We start from the raw sequence: 15,245 nt of genomic DNA on the forward strand, positions 1-15,245 counted from the left end.
TGCCTGTAAACCAAATTTTTCCTTATATTTGTACAATTGCTTTTTTTTACCTACTTGCAATATTTTTCAATGATTTCTTCCTGTTGTAGCCCCTTTTCTGTTTATAAAAGTAATATTACTCATTGTAAAAACTATAGAAAAATATGAAGAAACTAAATATTATTATCCCATACCCAATCATAGGTACTATCAACATCTTGACACATGTCCTTTCATTCTTTAATAGGCATGTAAATGTTTTTATTATAATGGGACTAAACTGTTTAGATGAGATAAACATTAAGTTTTTTTTTCATGTTCCCATGTACAGATACATATCACTTTTATTGCCCATAGGATAACATTGCATTATATAGTCAAAATAATTTCATTAAACTGGACTTAATTGATGAACATAAGCAATACCACAATAAACTAGTATGTTCATCTCTATGTACTATTTCATTTATTCTCTTAGGGTAAATATTAGCAATAAAGTTATTGAATACAACCATCTTCAAATGGACCCTTTGTGTCCTGGATGTTTGTTCTCTGTCTCCTCTGTTGGCTTCTTTTCATCTCTGAACACTGGTGTGCCTGGGGCCTAGCACTAAACCTCTTCTCATTTACTTGCTAGGCAATCACATCCAGTCCCATGGATTTAAATACCACCTAACAACTTGGGGCACCTGGTGGCTCAGTTGGTTGAGTGTCCAACTTCGGCTCAGGTCATGATCTCTCAGTCTGTGAGTTCGAACCACACGTTGGGCTCTGTGCTGACAGCTCAGAGTCTGGAGCCTTCTTTGGATTCTGTGTCTCCCTCGCTCTCTGCCCCTCCCCCGCGCATGCTGTGTGTGTGTGTGTGTGTGTGTGTGTGTGTGTCTCTGTCAAAAAGAAATAAAACATTTTAAAAATTTAAATAAATAAATAAATAAATAAATACCACCTAACAACTAATAAATTCATATCTCCAACCCATCCTCTCCCCTGAAGCTTAAACGCTGTCTTGAAATCTCCACTTACCTAAGGAGTATTTTTAACTTAAGTCCAAATTTGCACTTTTTTTTTGTTTTATTTATTTAAGTAATTTCTACACCCAACATGGGGCTCAAACTCATGACCCCGAGATCAAGAGTCACACACTTCCAAGTGAGCCAGCTAGGTGCCCCTGAACTTTTGGTGATCTTTGCCAAACCTACCCCATTTCAATAAATGGTAACTTCATCTAACCAGTTGCTTAGGCCAGAAATCTTGAGTAACTCCTCTTTCTCTCATGTTCCATCTGTGATGCAAATCCTGTTGGCATCAAACAGGATTTCAAGATATATCCAATTTTGAAAATACATCCACAATCTGGCCACTTCTTAGTACTCCCACCCTAGTGCAAACCACGCAGTCACTTCTTGCCTAGATTACAAATTGAATAATGCCACTTCTCTGATCAAAACTTCCAATGGCTTCTGTTTTTACTCCTTGCCATGACCTGTAAGTCCCTTCATGATCTGATCTCTCTCCCTTCTCAAAGTTCTCTACCACTTCCTCCTTACTCATTCCACCCTAGCCTGACTAAATACCTTGTTCCTCTAACATGGTGATTTTCAGCCCAAGATATTTTCTCCCCAGGAGACATTGTCAATGTCTGGAGACATTTTTGGTCGTCACAAGAAAGGAGGTGTGCTAATGACATGTAGTGTGTGGAGGCCAGGTATCCTGCTATAAACCATTCACAATGCACAGGGCAGCCCTGTGCAGTAGAATCCATGTAGCTCCCATAGTATTTTGTTCATATTCTTTATTGCAGATTATCTTTTTCACTATCCGCCTTTGTCATCAAAAGGAGAGTTTGTCAACTGCAGACAGAAAGTATGTGTCTGGCACACAGTAGGTACATAAAAGCATTTTGAAAAAACTCACCATGTTATCTAATAGTTTATTGGAAAAAAAGCTTATTTAGCAAACTGGTGTCAACACACTGCTATTGATAAATTGCCTTATTGTTCCCAATGTTCACCACCCCACCCTCCCCAGTTAAAGAAATATTCTTCCCTGCCCTTTCCAGGTGACTTACACTGGATGCCTATGGGAAGAAGAGAATTCCTCTGCCTGTTTATGGCAGCATTGGACTGTGACTTGCTATGGCCAACAGAATGTAGTGATTTCAGTTCTGAGTAGCAGAATCCTCCTCTATACTGAGGAGTCATTGATCACATAGTTCTATCATTGCTCTTTTCCCCTGCCATGAGACTGAAGGAGTCCTCCCTCAGCCTGAACTGCAGAATGACAGAGACACATGGAGCAGGGCCACACCTAACTTGCAACTTGAGCGAGAAATGTGTCATAAGAGAGGTGCCTCATTTGTCTCGGTCAGTTAAGCGTCCCACTTCAGCTCACGTCATGATCTCACAGTTTGTGGGTTCCAACCCCGCTTCGGGCTCTGTGCTTTCAGTGCGGGGCCTGCTTGGGATTCTCTCTCTGTCCCTCTTTCTGACCCTCCCCCACTTGCACATGCTCACTCTGTCTCAAAATAAATAAACTTAAAAAAAAGAAAAAAGAAAAAGAAATATATCATAAGTCAATGAAACTTGGGGTTGTTAGTAATCAAATAAAAACCTCTGGAAGGCTCATCAAACACCTACTCTAGCAAAACTTAAAGGTAATTGAACCTATATTCAATGGGATATAGTTCTTACTGAGGTGAATCTAATTAAGCATATTAACTATAATATACTATTTACCAGGGCCTGATGAAGTTGCCATTTTCTCACTTGTTTAGCTGTCCAATGAACACAAGTTACAACAATCAAGTTTCTCCTGGCACTACATAGTAATTAATTACTGTACACAGTAGGAGCACAAAAAAACGGAGTTCCTTTAGCTTTCAATTGATTACTTTGTCCTCATACATTTTACACTTAAATTCTTTCATCTCCTTCATACTGCTCTCCTCCATCTTCTTATGTTCTGCTTCCTGTTTCCTTCCTTTAGAAATTCTAAACCCTGGGGCACCTGGGTGGCTCAGTCAGTCAAGCATCCAACTTCGGCTCAGGTCATGATCTCATAGTTGGTGAATTTGAGTTCCGTGTCAGGCAGGCTCTGTGCTGACAACTCAGAGCCTGGAGCCGGCTTCAGACTCTGTGTGTGTGTGTCTCTCTCTCTGCCCCTCCCTGGCTCGCGCTCTGTCTCTCTCTCTCTCAAGTATGAAGAAACATTGAAATAAATAAATAAATAAATAAATAAATAAATAAATAAATAAATAAATTTTAAAAAAGGAATTCTAAATGCTGAAAAAATAAGTAACAGAAACTCCAAACTATGGTTATAGTTGGGTCAAAGGAGACTGAGGCCAAGAGAAAGGACCCAATAAAATGGCCCAATAAACACTTTAGAACTGTCAAACTTGTAGTGTTTGGAAAACTGCTCTCACTAAAAAAAAAAAAAAAAGAAAAAAAAAGAGAAAACTGCTCTCACTTCATTTCATTCAAGAAGGATCTTAGAAATGTTTGTCCGAGGAATTTCATCATGTTGAAGTACTGATCCAAGATCACAACTTGCCCCTGGACTACACAGTGGCAACAGGTTAATGCATTAGCGAGGCATGCAGCAGTAGCATAGGCTAGCTGACCAATGAGCTGAAATGTGTCAGAAAATTGGGGTAAATGCCCTCCTAGGCGCTTTCCTTAAAGTCTGTGATTCTAAATTATGAAGAACTCCCTAGTAAAAATGTTCTGAACTAATTGATATATTTTAACTATTTTCTACAAATTCACTGCCTTCATGTATCACATAGCAGAGCTATCTTTGGTAACTGAAATTTGGAATAAGGCAGAAAATAAAATTTAAATTATACTACCCTTTAAATCAAGATGTGATGCCTAACTGTAATTCTACTCCTCAATCCATGCTAAAAAAAAGTAGATTAGGGTGCCTGGCTGGCTCAGTCAGAAGAGCATGTGACTCTTGATCTCAGGGTCATGAATTTAAGCCCCACGTTGGGTGTGGAGATTACTTAAACAAACAAACAAACTTAAAAAAAAATAGTTGGTTATTATGTGAGATATTTCTAGAAAGTACTCTGGTTGGTGTCCAAGACAGACCAATTTATGTTAAATTTCATCCGTGATTCAGGGAACAATACTTCAGCTTTATTTCACCTGGCCTTCTTAGGAGATATTAGGCACCAGCCACTGTCAGATAAAAACAGTGGATCGTTCAGTATGTGTAAAACAACTAAAATTTAATAAGTATATCTAATTACTGATCAAAATGTTGAGGTTGGGGCGCTTGGATGGTTCAGTCGGTTAAGTGTCGGACTTTGGCTCAGGTCATGATCTCACGGTTTGTGAGTTCGAGCCCTGCATTAGGCTCCATGCTGACAGTTCGAAGCCTGGAGTCTGCTTCGGATTGTGTCTCATTCTCTCTGCCCTTCCCCCACTTGTGCTCTGTCTGTCTCTCAAAAATAAATAAATGTAAAAAAAAAAATTTTTTTTAAAGGTTGAGGACCATTTTTTAACAGTTGTTAAATTAATTATCACAGCCCAATTGAACAGCAGAGCGCATTCCATGAATTAAACTTTACCATGGGGGCACCCAGACAGCACAGTCAGTTAAGCATCCAACTCTTGATATCAGCTCAGATCATGATCTCATGGTTTGTGAGATCAACCCTGTGTCAGGCTCTGCACTGAGCAAGGAGCCGGCTTGGGATTCTCTCTCTCCCTTTCTCTCTGCTCCTCCCCCGCTTGTGTGTGTGCACTCTCTCACTCTCTCTCAAAATAAATAAACATTTAAAAATAAAATAAATTTTACCATTTGTTGAATTAACATTCAACACAGAAGTTGCTACATGTTCCATCTCTCTTCATTTCTGGACATTTGTCATAATTTTACTTTTACTCTTTATACTTTCCCTCTAAGTCTTTTTTCACTCTTGCTCTGCCTAGTCTTTTCCTTAACTGAAACCTAAATAAAGAAATATTTCTTCATGTCAGCATAACTGAAGTTTTTTGAGCTTCCACAGATATGAGACTGTTTCTTCTTTTTCATTTCCTCTAATTCTGCTAGAGGCTTAATAGAGATTCCTGCAAGCTACTGCTTTCATTAGAATTAATGTCTAAAAATAGTTCTGAAATGCTATCGTGGGTTTGTGTTTGTTGTGTGGGGTTGGGTGGATGAACTGAAGCAAAGGAGGCAGAGAATTTGTCAATGAACTCAACAAGACCACACTTCTGGAGGTTTCTTTTTCTTTTCTTTAGTATAAGGAACCAAAGCAAGTTAAATAGGAAGCAGGGTACCAGGACAATTGTAACAAAAAACTCATCCAAAGATCCATTTAAAGGTAGAATTTATGTCAAGGGAGCTTCTTTTTATTTACTTGTTTGTTCTTTTAAGAATTTTTTTTCATTTTTAAGTAATCTCTACACCCAAGGTAGGGCTCGAACCCACAATCCTAAGATCAAGAGTTGCATGCTATATAGATTGAGCCAGCCAGGTGTCCCAAAGGTGCCTCTTGAGTCATCTGATATTAAATTGTTAAAGGCAAATTTTCCTACTACAAAATTTCCTGTATTGACTAGAACATAATAAATACTAAGATGAAGAATAAAGTATAAAACAGTAGGGGCACCCAGGTGGCTCAGTTGGTTAAGCATCCAACTTCAGCTCAGGTCATGATCTCATACTTCATGAGTTTGAGCCCCATATCAGGCTCATCTGACAGCTCAAAGCCTGGAGCCTGCTTCGGATTCTGTGTCTCCCTCTTCCTCTGCCCCTCCCCTGCTCATGCTGTGTCTCTCTCTCTCTGTTTCTCAAAAAATGAATAAACATTAAAATTTAAAAAGTATAAAACAGTAATATGTATACAGAAATAGAAAAAAAAGCGAAGAAGTAGACAATCTTCAAACAGAATATGTATATAAGACGTTATTAAAAAGGTGGCCTGGGGGCAAGTGCTTAGTCTTTTGGAGTGAAAAATGTTTCCCATACCATTTACCAAAAATACAGAATTAAACTGTAAAGGTACTAAAAGAAAATACAAGAGAAAATAATCTTAGATTGTAGAAGGCCTTTACTCTAGGCATGACATGAAAAATAAAATCCAGGGGCGCCTGGGTAGCTCAGTCGGTTGAATGACCGACTTCGGCTCAGGTCATGATCTCACGGTTTGTGGGTTCGAGCCCCGCATCGGGCTCTGTGCTGCCAGCTCGGAGCCTGGAGCCTGCTTCTGATTCTGTGTCTCCCTCTCTCTCTGTCCCTCCGCAACGCATGCTCTGTCTCTCTGTCTCAGAAAATAAATAAACATTAAAAAAAATTTTTTTAAAGAAAAATAAAATCCATACATTGATAGATTTGACTACATTCTTAAAATATGTTCTGTCATTTTATTTATTTATTTATTTATTTATTTATTTATTTATTTATTTGCAAGACAAGAGAATCCCAAGCAGGCTCCACACTGTAAGCCCAGAACTGGATGTGGGGCTTAATCCCACAACCCAGGATCATGACCTGAGCCAAAATCAAGGGTCAGATACTCAACCAACTAAGTCACCCAGATGCCTCTAGATTTGACTACATTGAAAAAAGCTGTTTATATGGGGGGCCTGGCTGGCTCATTAGGTGAAGCATGTGACTCTTGATCTAGGGGTTGTGGGCTTGAGCCTCATGTTGGGTGTAGAGATTACTTAAAAAATAAAAAAATAAAAGTTTTTAAATTCTGTATATCTAATCACCATAAATAGAATTGAAAAAAACCCCAGAAACTGAGGAAACTATTCTAACATTACAAATACTATTCCACTTGTACAAGTAAACGCAAAGTACAAAAACCTAAATAGGACAAAAAATAAGCTGGCATAAATTGGAACTATATTTTCTTAAGTAAAAAACATTCAACCTCGGGGCACCTGGGTGACTCAGCCTGTTATGCATCCAACTTCGGCTCAGGTCATGAGTCATGATCTCACAGTTAGTGAGTTCAAGTCATGATCTCATGGTTCATGGGTTTGAGTCCTGTGTCCGGTTCTGTGCTGACAGCTTGGAGCCTGGAGCCTGCAGCCTGCTTTGGATTCTGTGTCTCCTTCTCCCTCTGCCCCTCCCTGACTTGCACGCGCTCTCTCTCTCTTTCTCAAAAATAAATAAACATTAAAAACAAAAGTTTTTAAAAAATTCAACCTTATTAGATACCATGAAAGAAAAAAAATTTTTTTTAATTTTTTGTTTTTAATGTTTATTTATTTTTGTGAGAGAGAGAGCAGGGAAAGGGCAGAGAAAGAGGGAGACAGAATCCAAAGCAGGCTCCAGGGTCTGAGCTGTCAGCACAGAGCCTGACACAGGACTCAAACCCATGAACCATGAGATCATGACCTGAGCCCAAGTTGAATGCTTAATCGATTGAGCCACCCAGGAGCCCCTCAAAGAATATTTTTAATGATAATTCCTAGCTTGGGCTGAGGTAGAGAGAAATCACAAACTGTAATACGTTATTGGTGAGAATATAAAATTGTTTCAACTTACCCGGAGAGAAACTTGGCAATATGTATTAAAGTCCTTAATTTGGGGGGCGATTGGGTAGCTCAGTTGGTTAAGCAGCCGACTCTTGATTTCAGCTCAGGTCATGATCTCATGGTTCATGAGTTCAAGCTTCTCATCAGGTTCTGCACTGACATCGCAAAGCCTGCTTGGGATTCTGTCTCCCCTGCTCTCTGCCCTTCCCCTGCTCGCATACGCTCACTCTCTCTCTCTCAAAATAAATAAATAAACATTTAATAAATAAATAAATAAATAAATAAAGTCTTTAATTTTATATATGCTCTGACCCAGAAATTCTGTCTAGTAATTTATCTAAGGACAGAGAGCTAAGACTTAGTTATAAGAATGCTCATGAAAGCTTTGCTTAAATAGTAAAAAACCAGCAGCCATCTAAATGTCTTAGTAGTAAAGTAAATTAAAACATGTTCCTGCAAAGAAATATCATGCAGTCACTAAAATAGATGTTGCATAGTATTTAATAACCTGAAAATATGTTATAAGTAGTGCATACAACTTTTTTTTAATATATGAAACAGAGCCTCCTGGATGGCTCAGTCAGTTAAGCCTCTGACTTCTGATTTCAGCTCAGATCATGATATTACCATTAGTAGGATCGAGTCCCATATTGGGCTCTGTGTTGACAGCTCAGAGCTTGCTTGGGATACTCTCTTTCTCTCTGCTCCTCCCCTGCTCACACTCTATCTCTCTTTCTCTCAAAATAAATAAATAAAACATTTTAAAAGATAAAAATAAATTGGGGGGCCCCTGGGTGGCTCAGTTAGGTAAGCATCTGACTTCAGCTCAAGTCATGATCTCATGGTCCATGAGTTCAAGTCCCGCGTCAGGCTCTGTGCTGACAGCTCAGACCCTGAAGCCTGCTTTGGATTCTCTGGCTCCCTCTCTCTCTGCCCCTCCCCTGCTTCCACCTGTTCACTTGCTCTCTCTCGCTCTCTCTCAAAAATAAACATTAAAAAATTAAAAAAAAAATAAATTAGGGCACCTGGGTGGCTCAGTTGGTTAAGCATCTGACTTTGCCTCAGGTCATGATCTTGCGGTTTGTGAGTTCAAGCCCCATATCGGGCTCAGGCTCATTGCTGTCAGCACAAAGCCCACTATGAATCCTCTGTCCCCCTCCCCTCTGTGCCCCTCTCCTGCTCATGTTTTCCCTCTCTCTCTCTCTCTCTCTCAAAAATAAACATTAAAAATAATTTAAAAATATTAATAAATAAAATAAAAATAAAAGAAATATAAATAAACGAAACTGTATGAACTATATGGTTCCACTCTATTAAAAAAGGTTAAGAAACAATGGGTTAACAGTAAGTTAACAGTTAACTTTTGTTGGAGGGATTACAGTTAATATTTTTTCTTTTTGCTTCTCTACATTTGGCGTACTTTCTACAATGAAGTCTTACTATTATAATTTTAAAACAATAAAAGTTCTTGTTCATACTTAAGCTACACGAATAAAGCCCATAGCTCAATTAGGATTCAATTAGGGAAGAGAACCACTATGAATATTATGAACTAATGGATTCATTATAAGAACAAGAGCACCCATAATTGTGGGAGAAGCAGCAAAGACTACTGACTCTGCATCTGGTGGTCAAAATGGGGTCACTATTGGTCAGCAGGGCCCTCAGGCAAGAACTAGAGCATGAGTCCAAGCGAAAAGGAAGGGACGAGCTGGAATCCTTGTCTCTCACCATCTCTATCTAGTCAAGATAGCCTTCAGAGAGCAAGCCTCACTTCCACCACATATTTCTTTCCTTCCCTCCCCTCCCATGCCCTCCCCTCTTTTCTTTCTTTCTTTCTTTCTTTCTTTCTTTCTTTCTTTCTTTCTTTCTTTCTTTCTTTCTTTCTTTCTTTCTTTCTTTCTTTCTTTCTTTCTTTCTTTCTTTCTTTCTTTCTTTCTTTCTTTCTTAGTGTTTACTTATTTTTGAGAGAGAGAGTGGGGGAGGGGCAGGGAGACGGAGACACAGAATCTGAAGCAGGCTCCAGGCTCTGAGCTGTCAGCACAGAGCCTGACGCAGGGCTTGAACTCAAGAGCTGTGAGATCACGACCTGAGCCGAAGTTGGACACTCAACAGACTGAACCACCCAGGTGCCCCTCTTTCTTTCTATTTTTAAGTGGTCTCCACAGGTAACCTGGGGCTTGAACTCACAATCCCAAAATCAAGAGTCTTAAGCTCCACCCACTGAGCCAACCACGAGTTCCTCCACCACCCGTTTCTCACCAAATTTTTTTTGGACGATTCCAACCCAGAACCATTCATGTAAGGGTGATGGGTACTTTTTAGACAATCAACCCTTATAATATTCCAAAGGAAGATAATTTCTAAGGACTCACTAGAAATTCCCCTCTACTCCAAAATGATATTTCACAGCAAAGTCAGATGCTCAACCACATACCCTCTGTGTGATTTGGGGTAAGTCATTTAATTGTGTCCATTTCCTAATCTGTAAAATGGGGAAAAGAATAGAATCCATGTGTGAGAGGACTTGTGAGAATTGAGATAATACACGTAAAAAAACTTTGCGTGATAATTAGTATATTGTAAGCACTCAGTAAATGAGAACTTTTATTCATGTTAGAAAAAATGCACATAATGAATAAATATGTAAATATGACCCATGATTGTAGGAGATTTCACCGCCTAGCATTTTGATACATGGACTTCCTCTGCATTTTGGACAATGGAATTCTGGTGCAATCCCACTCATGTGTAGAAAGAATGGTGCTTCAGATGTCATCTAAGCTAGGTTTTTTTCATGTCCTTTTTTTTAAACTGCACTCCATAGTAAATTTACATCAAGATCTAGAACCAGAGTGAGCATATAATTTATTGCCCTAAACCAGGACTCTTTTAAATCTTTTTTTTCTTTTTTAATTTTTTTTTTTTTTTTTTTTTTTTTTTTTTTTTTGAGAGAGAGAGAACACGAGTAAGGGAAGGGCAGAGAGAGGGAGAGAGAGATAGAGGACATGAACCAGAAACTTTTAGACTGAAAGAGAACACTATTAGAAATTACCCTGGGGGTGGGGCGCCTGGGTGGCTTGGTCGGTTAAGTGTCTGACTTCGGTTCAGGTCATGATCTCACGGTCCGTGAGTTCAAGCCCCGCGTCGGGCTCTGTGCTGACAGCTCAGAGCCTGGAGCCTGTTTCGGATTCTGTGTCTCCCTCTCTCTCTGCCCCTCCCCTGTTCATGCTCTGTTTCTCTCTGTCTCAAAAATAAATAAACGTTAAAAAAAAAAAATTAATTAAAAAAAGAAATTACCCTGGGGGCACTTGAGTGGCTCAGTAGGTTAAATGTCTGACTCTTGATCTCGGTTCAGGTCATGATCTCATGGTTTGTGGGATCAAGTCCCGCGTCAGGTTCTGTGCTGACAAGTGAAGAGCCTGCTTGGGATTCTCTCTCTCCCTCTCTCTCTGCCCCTCCCCTGCTCACATTCCCTCTCAAAAATAAACATTTTAAAAATATAATAAAATAAAAAATAAAATCACCCTGTATTAATAAGCATAAATTAGGACTTTCACAGGCCAACCAGGACATGTAGTTATCCTCCCACACATCTTACACACACACACACACACACACACACACACACACACACACACACACAATCTATACATAATTGAAACAAAATTTTTAAGAGCTATTTATCCTTATTATGTGCAATGCAGCTCCTATCTTCTATTTTATTTTAATAATTAGTCACTTAAATAACACCAAAAGTACAAACAACAAGAGCAAAAGTCCACAAGTGGAACTATATCAAACTTAAAATCTTCTACACAACAAAAGAAACAATCAACAAAATGAAAAGACAACCTACTGAATGGGAGAAAATGTTTGTAAAGCGTACACGGCATAAAAGGTTAATATTCAAAATAAAGAACTCATGCAACTTAATAACAACACTACAAAATCTGATTTAAACATAGGCAGAGAGAGGCACCTGGCTGGCTCAGTCAACAGAGCATGCGACTCTTGATCTCTCAGTTGTAAGTTCGAGCCCCATGTTGGGTGTAGAGCTTGTTTATAAATAAAATCTAGAAAAAAGATAGGCAAAGAAATTAAATATTTTTTTTTCAAAGAAGACCTCCAGGTGGCCAACAGGTACATGTAAAGATGCTCAGCATCTCCAGTCATCAGGGAAATGTAAATCAAAACCATAGTGAGATATCACCTCATACCTATTAGAATGGATAGCATAAGAAGACGAGATAACAAATGTTAGCAAAGATGTGGAGAAAAGGGAACCCTTGTATACTGTCGATAGGAATGTAACTGGGTTCAGCCACTATGGAAAACAATATGGAGGCTCCTCAAAGAATTTAAAAAATGGAATTACCATATGATACAGCAAATCAGCTTCTAGGTATATACCCAAAGGAAATGAAAAGTTTCCCAGGTATATTGCAGCATTATTCACAATAGCCAAGATACGGAAACAACCTAAGCATCTGTCAGTGGATGAATAGATAAAGACGTGGTATATACATACAATGGAATATTATTCAGCCTTGAGAAAGGAGATCCTGCCATTGCAGCACGTGGATGAACCTTATAGACATTATGCTAAGTGAGATAAGTCAGACAGAGAAAGACGTACTGTATGATATAACTTATATGTGGAATCTAAAAGAGCCAAACTCATAAAAACAGAGTAAAACTAATTGCCATGGGCTGAGAGGTATGGGAATAGGAGAGATGTTTCAGAGTACAAAATTGCATCCATTGGTAAATAAGTACTATAGATCTAATGTACATGAGAATGAATACAGACAACACCCCCATGTTGTACACTTAAAATTTACACAATGTTAGGGGTACCTGGGTGGGTCAGTTGGTTGAGCATCCGACCTCAGCTTGGGTCATGATCTCAAGGTTTGTGAGTTCCAGCCCAACATCAGGCTCAGTGCTATCTGCTCAGAGCCTGCTTCGGATCCTCTGTCCCTCTTTGTCTCTGCTCCTCCCCAACCTCAAATATAAATAAAACATTTTAAAAAGCTTTAAAATTATACAATGTTATATGTCAAATAATAAAAAATAAAAAAATTAGTAATTAAAAAATATTAAATTGACTTCACAACATTCTAATGGGCTGCAAACTAGTGTTTTAGAAAACATTGATAAGGCAACACCCTCATGTTATGGATAAACTGTTAGTTTCCTTGTTTTTCAAAATTTTGTAAAGTATTTCAATACAGACAATAACACAAACACCATTTTATCAACCACTCTTCTATTAAGTTCTTTATCCATATTTGCTTTATTTTTCTTAATGAAATAAAACATCTATCTCCTTATTCCATTAGCCCTTCTCCCTCCCACCTCCCCCAAGTAATCATAATCTCTTATCTAAATTCAGCATTTTTCCATACCCACACATGTCTTTATATTATTAATCCAAAGGATTGTATTAATTAAAAATATATAGCACAATGTGTTTTATTTTTCAAGTTTTATGTAGATGGCATACCTTACATGTTTTGCAAATTGGTTTTTTCACTCAACATATTATTTATTTATTTATTCATTCATTCATTCATTCATTCATTCATTCATTCATTCATTTGTTTATGAAGTTTATTTATTTATTTTGAGAGGTGGGGAGGGGCCAGAGAGAGGGGGAGAGAATCCCAAGCAGGTGCAGAGCCTGACATGGGGCTCTATCTCATGAACCATAAAATCATGACCTGAGCCAAAATCAAGAGTCAGACACCTAACTGACTGAGACACCCAGGTGCCCCTATCTTTTTAATTTAATTTAAGTAAGTTGTATGTGGGGCTTGAACTCAGGAGCCTGAGATCAAGAGTCCCATGCTCTACCCACTGAGCAACCCAGGTGACCCATCCTCACTCAACATATTTTTTAAATATATGCTTATTGACTGATGTAGCTTAGTTCATTCTATTTTATTTTTTTTTACTTTTTTTTTTCAACGTTTATTTATTTTTGGGACAGAGAGAGACAGAGCATGAACGGGGGAGGGGCAGAGAGAGAGGGAGACACAGAATCGGAAACGGGCTCCAGGCTCTGAGCCATCAGCCCAGAGCCCAACGTGGGGCTCGAACTCACGGACCGCGAGATCGTGACCTGGCTGAAGTCGGACGCTTAACCGACTGCGCCACCCAGGTGCCCCACTATTTTAATTTTTTAAACAAATATTATTATATTTTTAAGTTTATTATTTTTTTTTAGTAATCTCTACACCCAGACTGAGGTTTGAACCCACAACCTCAAGATCAAGAGTCCTATGCTCTTTTTTTTTTTTTTTTTTTTACATTTATTTATTTTTGATAGGGAGAGAGAGACAGAGCACAAGCAGGGGAGGGGCAGAGAGAGAAGGAGACACAGACTCTGAAGCAGGCTCCAGGCTCTGAGCTGTCAGCACAGAGCCCAACATGGGGCTCAAACTCACAAACCACAAGATCACGACCTGAACTGAAGTCAGACGCTTAACCGACTGAGCCACTCAGGTGCCCCAAGAGTTCTATGCTCTTCTGACCGAGCCAGCCAGGCACCCCTTTTTAACACATATTTTTTAAAAAAATTATTTTGATTTTTTTTGATGTTTTTATTTATTTTTGAGACAGAGAGAAAGCACGAGCTGGGGAGGGGCAGAGAGAGAGTGGGACAGGAACCAAAGCAGGCTCTGTGCTGTCAGTGCAGAGCCTGATGAAGGGCTCGAACTCACGAACCGTGCGATCATGACCTGAGCCAAAGTCAGATGCTTGGCCGACTGAGCCACCCACGTGCTCTTAAAATTATTTTGAGTAAACTCTACTCCAACATGAGGCTGGAACTCACCACCCTGAGATCAGGAGTCACACACTCTACCAAATGAGCCCAGCCAGGTGTCCCTGACCCATTCATTTTAACTCATGTATGGTGTCCCTGTATATGAATATATCACAATTTGTCCATTCCCCTGTTGGACATTTAGTTTATTTCCAGTTCTTGCTATTAGAAACAATGGTGAAATGAACATTCTTGTTCATGTCTCCTTGGATATGTGTGCAGAAGAATCTCGGGAATATATACCTATAATTGGAATTGCTGGATTGAGGATATATACCCATTCGGCTTTCCCAGGTATTGCTAAATTGCCCTCCAAAGTGGATTCACTACTTCATACTCTCCACAGCAAACACAACACTTTCTGTTTCTTCTCATCCTCACCAAACTTGGTCTTACCAGACTTTTTTAATCTCTTTGTGAAACGCTATCTCATTGTTTATTTATTTTTTAAAGCTTATTTATTTTTTTTACTAATCTCTACACCCATCGTGGGGTTCAAACTCACAACCCAAAGATCAAGAATCACACAGTCCACCAACTGAGCCAGCTAGGCACCCGAGCCACAGATCATTGTTAAAAGACTTTATGCCATCACTTTCAGACAGATCTGACATCAAAGCACTATTGTAACATTGTATTTGTATTCCTGTTAGATGTTAACTCAGAATAGTCCTCCTCTCTCGGACTGTACTGTGCCTAGGTAACAATGGTGTAAAGTGTACATGGAGCCAGAAGGTCTGGATTTGCATCCTAGCTGCTCTGTCACTCCTTAATTCTGTCACCACAGGCAAGTGAAAACCTGATCTGCCTAGTGGGATTGCCGACTGGAAGGTGAGGAGTCACGCTCTGCCTCCTTCTTTTCACTTCTGTGTTCCCAGACACATCATGACACTCTGCTTTGGGTCATTTACTCTTGCTGTTTTCTCCTCCTG

The sequence above is a fragment of the Felis catus genome, chromosome A3, assembly GCF_018350175.1.
Source record: "Felis catus isolate Fca126 chromosome A3, F.catus_Fca126_mat1.0, whole genome shotgun sequence".
Lineage (NCBI taxonomy): Eukaryota > Metazoa > Chordata > Mammalia > Carnivora > Felidae > Felis > Felis catus.